Source organism: Leptopilina boulardi, unplaced genomic scaffold (assembly GCF_019393585.1).
Source record: "Leptopilina boulardi isolate dan_hultmark-lab unplaced genomic scaffold, ZJU_Lbou_2.1 LbouV2_165, whole genome shotgun sequence".
In the NCBI taxonomy this organism is placed as follows: Eukaryota; Metazoa; Arthropoda; class Insecta; order Hymenoptera; family Figitidae; genus Leptopilina; species Leptopilina boulardi.
Window position 1 is genome coordinate 47,926 of NW_026137713.1, and position 13,133 is coordinate 61,058.

Sequence of the window (13,133 nt, forward strand, 5' to 3'; positions counted from 1 at the left end):
TAATAGCAGGTTCAAAGTAGGTAGAAAATAGTTTAATTTACGCTTAAAGAAGGTCAAAAAAAGCCTGTATAGAGGCTCAAAGTAGGTCGAAAAACAGTCAAGGTTCAAAGAAGGTGGAAAATAGGTCAATTTAGGTTTAAAGAAGGTCGAAAATAGCCTAAATAGAGGCTCAAAATAGGTCGAAAATTGGTCAAATGTAGGTTCAAAGTAGGTGGAAAATAGCCAAATAGGTCAATTTGGGTTCAAAGGTCAAAAATAGCATAAATAGAGGCTCAAAATAGGTCGAAAATCGGTCAAATTTAGGTTCAAAGTAGGTGGAAAATAGGTCAATTTAAGTTCAAAGGTCAAAAATAGCTGAAATAGGGGCTCAAAGTAGGTCGAAAATAGGCTAATAATAGATTCAAAGTAGGTCGAATGAAGGTTAATTGTAGGCTGAAAATAGATCAAAAATAGCTAAATATATTTTAAAAGTAGGTGGAAAATAGGGTGATTGTATTCTAAATTTTACAAAATCCTGAATATTACAGAAACAAAAAAAATCACTTTTAGTGGAGTGTCAGTCCATTACATATAAAACTAATTAAATTGAAAGGGCACGATGAAATTACCATCATGAAAAATAATTAAGAAATAAACCTTATTCCTAATTTAAAATAACGATAAAGTAATAATGAGATTTTTCTCCCACTTTAGGTATATATATAAAATGTCAATATGCGAAATTTTTAACCGTGAGAAAGAGAAAGAGATTATAAAATATATTTTCACCACATAGGGAATTTCGTTAAATAGTTCTTGAATTGTGTCAATGAATTCTTTCCTTTGCGTGACTACCTAGCAGTGTAATTCGAGTGTGAAAGGCCAATAATACAATATATATATAAGTATGCGTTCATCATTCGCGATAATTTTTCCCTTTTCGTTTTACGGTATAGACTACCTTCGTTTCAGTAGAGTTGATGGATAACGCTCAAAGCCGCACCTGAGAATTTCCTAGCAACGACCACGCCAATTTATGCAATTGTACTCTTTTAGAATTTATATTTATATAATTTTTCACCGATTATAATTTCTATTTTTATTCGTTTTCAATTACACACGATATACGACATCATAATATAATGATGATGATCGATATCAGCGTAGATCATCGATTTTATCCAATAAATGGGTCACGACAGGTGTAAAAGTAATAATGCTACCGCATTACTCATTTTCTACTATGAAGGTGTCATCATTATCCTGATGTATGATACATTATTTCTATATGATATATTGTTCTTTGACGTTTAGTCTATAAATAAATCAAAAACAATTCTATACTATAATTCAAAGGCATTTTAATAACTTTTTGACAGATGTAAAAAATTTTTGGCAAGCATGAATATTTCCCATCTTAAATATCTGTCGGAATTTTAATCCAGTCGAATTAAAAATTTTTTTCCTAAAATGACAGTCATTTTGGAATGATATATGATCAAAAAAAGTACTCGGTCAGATTTACCCAGAGTATTCTATACGTGATCGAAAAATAAGTATCTGATATTTTATATATATCAGAATCTAAGGGAAATTATATAAAAGAATAAAATTCTTTTTTGTCGAATTAAAAAACATTTGAAAATATATAACTATAACAATTTTTATAAGAAAATATAACAGATTTTATCGTTATTCATTGAATTTTTATTAGAGAATAAAAAAATTTTAAGGCAAACGTAATATATAAACATAAGGCGGAACAATAAGTTGTACAAATTTTATGGGCACTATTCTTCAAAGTCGATAAATGTCACTGACCTGAAGAAATGGACTATAAATACAATATAGTAGGGAATATTATTATAGCAATCATTAGTCTTCTGTTAAAGGAAGTTTTGAACTCTCAAATTGAAGTCTAGAATTTATATTTATAAATGAAGTCGATTAGAGAAAGAGAGAATTTTGTTCTATAGAAAACGAGCAATATAAGCAAATTTTTAATATAACAAGAATATTTTCGTTTATACTATTTTTTATATTCCCAGTGGAAAATAGAAACGTTAAAAAGTTTCTGTAGAATTGGATACACAATTGCATTATTTATGTGTTATTCACTAGAAAAAAAACAAGGTTCTATTTTTTTTCAATTGGCTCATAAATCGATAATTTTTTTTTTTTTGAAACTAAACACGATTGAATGGATTGTGTCCTATTTTAAGTATTATATCTGTACTGAAATTTATGTCCTTGCCGCGATGTGACGTTAACCCCAATCTTCAATTTTACTTCGGTTTATTTATTGTCCAACTTTGAAATCGCAATTTATTTATATTTATCGCTTGTGTTGAAAAGTTTTATATTTTATCAATAGAGTTAATTATCCATTTTGTGTCAAAATTTATGTCAAAATTGATCAATTAGAAATAGTAAATTACTGATAACTTAAAAATATGAGAGGGGTTTCGTGACCTGCTAAGGTAACGGTGGTAACCATAGTAACGGTTGCTATGGTAACTGTTGCTATGGTACCGGTTTCTATATGGTACGGGTTACTATATGGTACCAGTTACTATATGGTAACAGTTACTATATGGTATCGGTTACAATGGTACCGGTTACTATGGTACCATTTACAATGGTACCAGTTTCTGTATGGTACCGGTTACTATATGGTACCAGTTACTATATGGTATCAGTAACTATATGGTACCGGTTACCATGGTACTGGTTACTATATGGTACCGACCACTATGGTACCGGTTACAATGGTAGCAATTACTATATGGTACCGGTAACTATGATACCGTTTACTATGGTACCGTTTACAATGGTACCAGTTTCTGTATGGTACCGGTTACCATGGTACCGGTTACTATACGGTACCAGTTACTATATGGTATCAGTAACTATATGGTACCGGTTACCATGGTACTGGTTACTATATGGTACCGACCACTATGGTACCGGTTACAATGGTACCAATTACTATATGGTACAGGTAACTATAATACCGGTTACTATATGGTACCGGTTGCTATGGTACCGGCCACTATGGTACCGGTTACAATGGTACCGGATACTATGGTATTGGCCACTATGGTACCGGTTACAATGATACCAGTTTCTATATGGTACCAGTTACTCTATTACTAGATACTATGGTACCGGTTACCATGGTATTGGTTACTATGGTACCGTTTACTATGGTACCGGTTACCATGGTACCGATTACTATGTTACCGGTTACCATGGTACCGATTACTATGTTACCGGTTACTATATGGTACAGGTAACTATGATACCAGTTACTATATGGTACCGGTTGCTATGGTACCGGCCACTATGGTACCGGTTACAATGGTACCGATTTCTATATGGTACCAATTACTATATGGTACCGACTACTATGGTACCGGTTACTATGGTACCGGTTAACATGTTATTGGTTACTATGGTACCGTTTACTATGGTACCGGTTACCATGGTACCGATTACTATGATACCGGTTACTATATGGTACCGGTTGCTATGGTACCTGTTGCAGATTGACACCAAAGCGAAACTAAGGCTTTTTGGGCCTAGGCCACGAAACCCTTAAACACAACAGTGTGACAAATAAAATAATAAAAATCTGTTACTTACAAAAATGTCCAATACTTCCACTCGAACTGCGCTCAAAACGAATTGCAACTGAAATACAAAAAAATATTACCATTAATTTTTTAGAATTTTGTAGTATATTTATATAAAATTACAAATATTAATTTCTTTTTGGCTTTTTTTTCACTTGCAAATTGTTCATATATTTTTGATTAAAATTTTTTAGAATTGAATTTATTTTTTACTGACAAACCGCGAATCATTTAAGCCATACTTAGTATCTATTAGTTAAGTCAGAAAGTGTTTTTTCTTTCTTTCTTTCTTTCTTTTTTTCTTGTCACTATATGTTCTGATCGGTTTACTATAAGATCAACGGGAAGGAGAAAAAAAAAGGCAATGATTAGTTTTCTATTCGTCCTCCAGTGTCTCCCATAAATCCTGACAAGAGATATCGAAGTTGTCGTTGAGGAAAGAAATAAGCTTACAGCACACGCTCGCGGATTCCTTATGTTCTTGATGTATATAAGAACCAGAAGTATAGTTGGAATTGTAAAACCGGTCGCGGGATACTTATACATACACACAAGTACCTTTTACAGTCTAGTTGACCAAGTTCTTAAACCGACATTAATCCTCATGATTTATCCACAATTTTTATCTTTTAAATTTATATATTATTGATTGTATAAGATGAATTGCTTTTTAGAAACATTTTACTATCTCAAATTTTGTGTATATTCCAATTTTAATTAGTTATTTATCTCAATTCTCTCAAGAACAATATTTACGTAATATTTATAGTTTATCAATTCATCATATATTTTTTTCTAGTTTCAAATAATGAAAAAAAAAAAAAAAAAGTTTTGATCAACTAAATACGGGCATGCAAATTACTTGACTTCCGCGAGAGGAGAGTTTGAGAGGGAAGATAAGACGATATATATTATTCCTTCTGACGTTGAAGTTATCAGAGGATCACACGTATATACCGCATATAAGGAGATCATGTATTACGGTAGGTCGGGCCAAAGGAATCAGGAAAATGTCTATATGCTCTTTCACAAGATGTATAATATAATATATATATATATATATGTGGCTGCAATAAATAAATAATCCAGAAAATAATTATATAATATCGTGTGTGTTTCGGGCAAAATTGAATTGAACGAGATGAAATCTTTTCATTTTATTATATACTCTCTCAATTTTAGTTTATTATGTTTAAATCATTGATTCCATTTAATTTCTTTTGAATTTCATTTCTTTCAATAAGAAAATAAAATAAGATTTAAATGCTTTTAATTTAATTTTTCAGTATTATTTTGCAATTGTATATCTAAATTGATAAAATCGGTATGGTGGCAATTTTATTTATTTTGTCTCACCCCAAAGAAATTTAAAAAAAAAATTTTATTTCAAAATATTAAATTCTTTGATATTAACACGCCTATAAGAGAAGATTGTCTCATATAAAGAAACTTAGTATTTTACAATTAATTATAAAATAAGAATAAATTTTTTTTTCCAATATTGCGTTTTATATATGCATTTCAAGATCTATTGGATTAGACATATATCATTAATAGACAGTGATATGATTTTCCTTGAATCTTATAATAAAGCAATTATTGTTCTGCCTTTATTTAACATTGATGAAATCAACTTTTGCAAAATGAGAATTTATGCTCTTTCCAAAAAAAAGAGTTAATATTCTCTTTATTTTATAAAGCATTCTACAATTGTAGATACGATATGGCATTTAAATGAATTTGTTAGCACGAATTCGTTTGAATTAGTGGATTATAAATATCAGTAGACTCTCACAGTTTCAGTGTGATTTAATCGTGATAAAGAGAAGTTGATTTCGTCATATTTTTTTTTTTTTTTATGAAGAAGAATGATGATCCCATCACAATAAAATAAAACTTAATATTTCTTTCTGTACTGCTTCGTTCATCTTTTTCAAAATCTTACAGATCTAACATTTTTTATATTAATTTTGGTATGATGTTCTTTTGGGTATAATTTACCTTTGCGATTAGGCTTAACAGTAGATTTTATTTTATTTTTAACTTTAACCTAATTTTATTTTATTTATAATATATCTGAAAGTAATAAAACCAGTGACTAATCATTATTATTATTATACTCAATTCATTAATTCTCACGAGAATAAAATCTCGTGAGAGAAGTCTTGACGTTTTTTTTTTATAAATCGTACTACTATCAATGAATTCATTGGATATAAAAAAAAAAAATGCAAAAAAAATTGTTCATAATCGTTTGGCTTGTCACACACATACAGTCAATAATATATATTGACACTCGACCTGTCCTGTTATATACGATTGCAATATGCAAATGTCACATAACACAGGCGTTTTATAAATTAGGTATTAAATTGTAAAAGGCATTGAAAAGTTAAACGTCGATGCTTTTAACATCAAGAATCGTAAAACATTTGCTGTCGAATCAAGATATGTAGTTATCGACTGTTCACCTCTGTAATTAGTCATGATATTTTTAAAGAACACGTGGGTGGCTCAATCGTATGGCAGACGATATGATTATCGGAGACCTTTTCAGGTTATAAAAGAATAATATATATATAATGCAAGTTTTGCATGTAACTGTACGTCAATACTCTCTCTTAAAATGATTAAGTGTCACGATACAGATTTTTATTATCACGATTTCATTTCTTTTTTTTTTTAATAATGTATAGCCCAAATGTGTTACTGATAATTAATGCAGGCTATTATTCATTATTTTTTTTCTTTTCGCGAGAATTTATTATACCCTTTCATTATATATTGATATACATTGGTATATAATACCAAATATTATCCTTTCATTATTGTTATACATTAGTAATTATTGATGCGCTATATTATTTGAGGTTTAAATATTCAAAATACGATTATTATCGTAATTATAGTAATTTGCCTTCAATGCTGTTAATGTTGAAATTTTCGTTTCTTTACAGTTTTCTGCTTTCGGAATTTATTTCAATTTCGCTTTTTTAATTTTAATAAATTGAAAAGAAAACTTAATGTTGATTTGTTAATAATTAATTATTAAATAAATATATTTGAATAAAAGTTTTTTGATTTAATAATAAAAGAAAAGATTATATATTCTCAAGTTCGCGATAGCCGTATTCGTTAAAACACCAGTCATGCATTTAGGGTTCGATTCCCCTTGGGTTCAAAAGAATTTTTTTCTTTACTTTTCCATCTAAATGTATTTACATTACATTGAATTTAAATATCAACTAATTGAAAATTCTAGTCACCAACAAATTCTGATTAAATTTATCAGAAAATGAAGTCTCAGTATAATTTCTCATAAACATCGAATAATTACTATTATAAATCTCAATTATATGACAGTAATTGCAAAATATTAATTTTTCGAAAATAACTATTAAATTCCCTGATTTGTTATTCAAGAAAAGAAAAAAAAAATTAAGAGCCGTTGCATAGTTTCCATATGTATTGGATTGCAAACGTCACTCTTGTCCTGGATTTATGTGCTTTGATAAAATCTACTTGCTCTACATCGTATGAATATGTTTTTCCTATGAAACTTCTTCCCAACAAAATTCCTCTCTCAGATATGTACAATGTATATTTCAAAAAATTTTATTTACTTTCTTATACCACATATAATAAAAATAAAAAAGGGAAAAAAATTTCGCTTTTCTTTGTTACACTGTAATTTGTTTTCACATATATATATATTGTTACGTCTCAAATATAAGAAATAACTTCAGAAATTATATTTTATTTTTATTTATTTCCGCTTCGGTGATTCAGGGTAATCCTGTTTCATTTACAGAGCAGAAGGCTCTGAACTAAGGGTACAGGTAAGAAAGAGAATAGAAATTTTTATAATTAAGTTACAATTTTATTTAGACAAATTTTTAGGGTTAAAATAGTTCGTTCTTATGCGAGAGAGAGGGAATCTCAAACCAACCAATCCAGGAAATGAGTTCAGCATTCAACTGAAATAAGGAATGTAAGGGTTACCACAAATATACGACAAGTTTAGAAAGTTAGGAGTAAAAATATAAGACACTTACCTTAAAATTCAGTAGTAGATAAGTTTCAATAAAGAAAAGGACCACTGCTGTGTCCTTTGTTGACACAGGAAAAAGAGCTGGTACCAGCGTGAGTTATGACGTCCGGAAGGTTGACGGGCCCAGGTATAACCGCAGGTCCGGAGTTCTATTAGGCGTGACGAATGTCCGAATAATGAGTCTCTTCCAAATAAATAGATAATTGCCCAATGCAATAAGTAGTGATGATCCTCGTTTTATGTAGAGGGTATTGATGCTTGATTTTAACTTTGATATAAGAGAATTATGCACTTGTACTATAAGACGTCGACTGGCACCAAGAATGAGATTGATACGTATGAAGATAATTTGAGAACTAGTTGATGTTATACGTATGAAGAGGATCCCAGAACTGGTTGATGTTATACGTATAAAGAGGATCCCAGAACTAGTTGATGTTATACGTATGAAGAGGATCCCAGAACTAGTTGATGTTATACGTATGAAGAGGATCCCAGAACTGATCTCTCCATGAAAATGTAGCCCTTTTATACTGAGTTTTCGTAAGAGAATAGATAAAATTTTATTGTCCTACTATATATTTTCACCCTAATTTTGGAAGTCAAAGTTCAGTCCTTCTCTCTCAGTTGAACGTAAAAAGGGGGGTGTGAACCAGCTTCTTCAGGATACGAAAGTATGACTATGATTATTTGCAGCTGTACTCTTCTAATGTGGTGATACCACAGGGGTTCGTCACATAGGATAATTGGAAAGAGCGCATTTATTACATCGTTTGATTTTAGCACAGGGAAAATTAGAAAGGGATCATTTTGTTTTGTGGGGGTGTGAGCTCTTCTGGTATCATAAAAGATTTCTCGCTTCTATTTGTATGTATACAGAAATAGAAATACAGTAGATTGTCGTAGAAGGATACTAAACGCAGGGGTCTTTTATATATAAAAGAAAGATGTTTAGTTACACGAAAAAAAAGGGGCGGAAAGAGAAAAGCACACGTGTGCTTGTCGCAGAGACATATAACTCGGTATTGATTAAAAGGATGAATGTAAAAGTTACGGTGACGTGACACCTCCCCCCTTTAAAATTCGGAAATTAGAAATGAAGTTGAATAATTTACGAATTCAGTTTTTGAGAAGAGTTAAGTTATTTGAGGGAAATGTCACTTACAATTTTGATTATATTATGTAAAGTTTTTAGACATCAATGTTTAAAAGGCCTAAGAGAAAATACGTCATACACATGATATAGTTTCACACCTTATTCACACCAAGTTAAGATACAAGTTTATATATATTGAAAAATACATACGAATATTATTGTTAATGATTTCAAAGATTTTCACACATATCCCATACTATCATTTTTGATTTAATAATCATACGTGATTTAAAACTGATTTAATTATAGAGATTAGAATCTTATGTATAGAAGCATATACAAATTTGAAATACTTTCGTAAAAGCTCACAGAATTAGTAGAAGTAGTATATAAAAAGGAATTTTAATTATATTTATAAAGACACTCATACCATGTATTATACAAGATTTTAAGGATGCATTATTATTATTTGCTCTTTACACATTGGTTAATTTAGAATAAGATATAAGTTTTCAATAAATAGTGCATACAGATAGATTACATTCTGATGATGACAGAGTTCAACTATTTTTTTTTTATACATAATTTATACTTTTGAAATGTTATATTATTCTGTTAAAGATTTTCATCCACATATATTTACGAAAAGGAGGAAGGCAGAAAAAAAAAATTTCTAACATTTTCCTTTCTGAACGCAGGTATAATTTTTGAAACAGATTTATATAAGCTTATACATCCCTCCCTCCTTTAAGAGAAAAACGAGAAGCATTCGAAGTTTTGACATGAATAGAATTTACAACATTGATTTAAAGAATTTTTGCTTTAATATTAATTAATTGGATAATTTTCGTTCTTTTTTTTTATTGTAACAATTTCTTGCTATATGATATTTTTCGCTATATTGCTCACAAGATAAGCTGCATTTGCTTAATTAAAATTTTCTTTTTTTACTCTAAGTGTCGATATATTATAATCATATTGTTTACACACTCATTGTGACATTAGTTGCAATCCTTCCTTTTATCTTTATCAATAGAATTTTTTTTCAATTTTTGATTTCGATATAATCATTCCATGTTCTAAATGACATATTGCTATTTTTTAATTCCTCGACTTCGGTAATCAATATATTGGTTTAAAACTAAATTCGATTGATAAATTCTCCATAACACGAATTGGAAAATTTATTTATTTTTACCATGCCCGTTCATATTACCTAAAGGAATATAAGATTCTATCAGGTAACGTTGTTCTCATTTTCAAGACTACATGTTTCTTTTCTTTTTTTCTTTTTTTAAAATAAATAATTTTTTAAATCGATGACATTTTTCAATTAGGCTTATAGTTTACGAGATATTTACGATTTTATCTGGCATCTTTTATATAAATTTTCGAATATTTTGAATTTGGAAAAAAAAATTCAATCTCGATTTACATGTTTTAGATTCCAAAATTTCGTGTCACATTGTGGTAATCAAATTTCGGTATTTATACGAACTACAAGAAAATGAAGTTTAAGAATTTAAAAAAAATTGATTTTTTTTTTTTTTTTTTTTTTTTTAATTTTTGAATATTTGAATTTAGGAAAAAAAACAAAATATTAATATGAAACTTTCTTATATGAAATATTTAAAAGAAAAAAAAAGTAAATTTTATAATGTAAAAATAGATCCTGGAAGAAAAATAGCAAATATTAATATAATGAATGTCCATAATATATTTTAATCACCTGAAACAGAAATATCTATATATTATTATCAATTATTTAATGTCTCTTTTTTATTATATCTAAAAATTAAAATGTATGCTTAAGAAAATACTCCAGTTGTTTAATATAAAATTCGAGTAATCTGTATTTATTACAGATAATTATATATTTTTTATAATATTTATTTATTTTGTTACTGACAATGCCTTTTTTATTTGTATTTTAATGCTTAAGAATATGCAAAACTGGATTATTTACTTTAATAAAAAAGTTAATTGTATAAATGGAGAATTATAATTATAAGAGCAAACAATAATGTTGCAAAAGCAAATTGTTTTGTTTATGTGTATTTAGTGAATATATTGAAGGATGTGTATTAAGATTTGAATTAATTCACTATTCTTGCTATATTTTATAGAAATGTTTAAATTAATTTTGGTTAGCATGATGAATATGAGACAAGCGAAGTCTGTTAATGTGTACAATTTTTGGTGATTTATTTATTTTAATTTTTATGTTTCCTTTACTCAATATTTCTAACACTTCATGTGGTCCTGTATATTGATTACCTAATTTTTTCGGTTTAGGACCTTGTAATAAAAATACACTATCTCCGATTTTAAAATTTTGAGGGTTAGCTTTACGATCATAGTAAGTTTTTGATTTTTCTTTAGATTCAATTAAATTTTTCTGCGCGAGAGATTGAATATCATGTAATTTTGTAACTAATTTTACTAAATAGTCATCATAAGTCTCGAGTTTTTCTTCTTCCAAAAGTGGTAAACTTGAAGGTAATCTTGGTAATCTACCGAAAACTAACTCATAGGGTGTACATTTAGTACCTTCATGGACGCTTGTATTATAAGAAAACATAGCTAATTCTAATAAATCATCCCATTGAGTATTTTTATTGATGAATTGTTTAAGATATTCTGCTAATACATGATGCGATCTTTCTAATGAACCATTTGATTGAGGGTGAAAAGAAGTAGTTTTAAATTGTCGAATACGAAATCGTTTTGCTAATCGCTTCATAAGATTGCTCAAAAAATTTGTACCTTGATCTGTTAAAACGCCTTTTGGAGAGCCAAAAGTACAAATGAATTTCTTTACAAAAGCATCAGCTATTGTACTGGCTTGTTGATTTGGTAAGGGGACAGCAATAGAATATTTTGTTAAGCAGTCTTGTATAGTTAAAATGCATTCATTTCCCGATTCTGTTGCTGGCAAAGGTCCTACTATATCCATAGAAATTTTTTCGAACGCGGTTCCTGGTGTATCAGTAATAACCATTGGGTTTTTAGTTTTTACTCGAACTAACTTTTTCAACTGACATTGTAAACATGCTTGAATATATTTCTGGATATCTAATTTCATATTTTCCCAAAAATATTTTTGCCGAATTCTATTATAGGTTTTCGTAACTCCCTTGTGACCGCCTATAGCAGAGGAATGTGCTTCTTCAATCAAAATTTGTCTTTGTTCATTTGTTGCATATTGAACATAACCTTTACAAATTATAACTTTAGTACAAGAATCTTGAAAAGTTTCTTTAAGAATTAATTCGATATCTTGCCAATTTACGTGATTAATGACTGTTGTTTTTGCAATACTAACTGATTTTAATTTTAATTTTTCTGTTAAATTTTTGAATGATTCAATTGTTAATTTGATATTATTTGTTATTTGAGTAAGACTTTCACTTGATTCTGTAGTAATTGGTAAAGCAATGTGTAAAAAATTTCCTTTTTTAATTTCTTTAGCTTCATTAATTAACAAATTTTTGAATTGAGGAAGTTCATTTTGTTTATTTAGACTTCGAGAACCATTATCTAAAGGGACACCTGTTGTAGATAAAAAGTACGCATAATTATCTTTCCGCATTCTTAATTGGTCTTTACATTCCACTACATTAGTACATAAGGGTCCATCAATTGATTTTTCTAATTCACCCACGTTTTGTTCGTTTAGAAAAGGGTCGAGGGGGAACTTAGGAGGGGGCTCGGCAGGGGGGCGTTGACATTCATGCTCATTATTGATTTTTCTTTGAGTTTGTTTTGAATTTGAAATTTCATTAGGAAAATATATTTCCTCTAAATCATCGGAATCACTTTCATATTCTTCTTCTATATATTCTTTACTTTTCGATTTCGCACTATCTTCAATAATTTCTTCATGAGGAAAATCTTCAACACTATCATCACTTGAACTTACATATTCTTCCGCACTAAAAGGTTGATAAAATTGATTTTGTTTAATATATTCTGGATCTGAATTTTCTTCTGAATCTTCACTTTCGCACTGATTATCTTCACTAATTTTACGCGTTTTTTGTTTAGAAATTGATCCTTTAGGCCTACCTCTTTTTCTTTTGATGAAATTTTCATCCTCATCAGTCATTAAATCTTCATTATAATTTATCTTTTGCAAATTTTCGCGATTTCTAAGATTTCGAACGGATTTTGGAATAATTTCTTGATTTCGCGGACTTTGAATAGATTTTGCATTTTTCACATTTTTCGAATTTCGCACATTGATTTCACTTCGCCTTAATTTAATTTCATCGATTTTATTACTAGAATTAGATTTGTTTGATTTAGAATTTTTCATTTCTTCACTTGAATTTTTCACTTTTTCACTTGATTTTTGACACGAACGTTGCAC

At 29.0% G+C, this 13,133-nt stretch overlaps 1 protein-coding gene and 1 long non-coding RNA gene across 6 annotated transcripts in view; one reads left to right on the forward strand and one right to left on the reverse strand.

Annotated features, from left to right (window-relative positions):
• Nucleotides 1-13,133, reverse strand: part of LOC127277065 (uncharacterized) — a 101,602-nt gene that overhangs the window by 19,362 nt on the left and 69,107 nt on the right. For all 5 annotated transcript variants that reach the window (XR_007842312.1, XR_007842313.1, XR_007842314.1 and 2 more), the window contains exon 14: nt 3,625-3,672. This is a non-coding gene — a long non-coding RNA (uncharacterized LOC127277065). The remainder of the gene's footprint in view (nt 1-3,624; nt 3,673-13,133) is intronic.
• LOC127277064 (uncharacterized) overlaps nt 1-13,133 on the forward strand; it is a 48,093-nt gene that overhangs the window by 11,510 nt on the left and 23,450 nt on the right. The gene's annotated exons all lie outside the window — the stretch shown is intronic.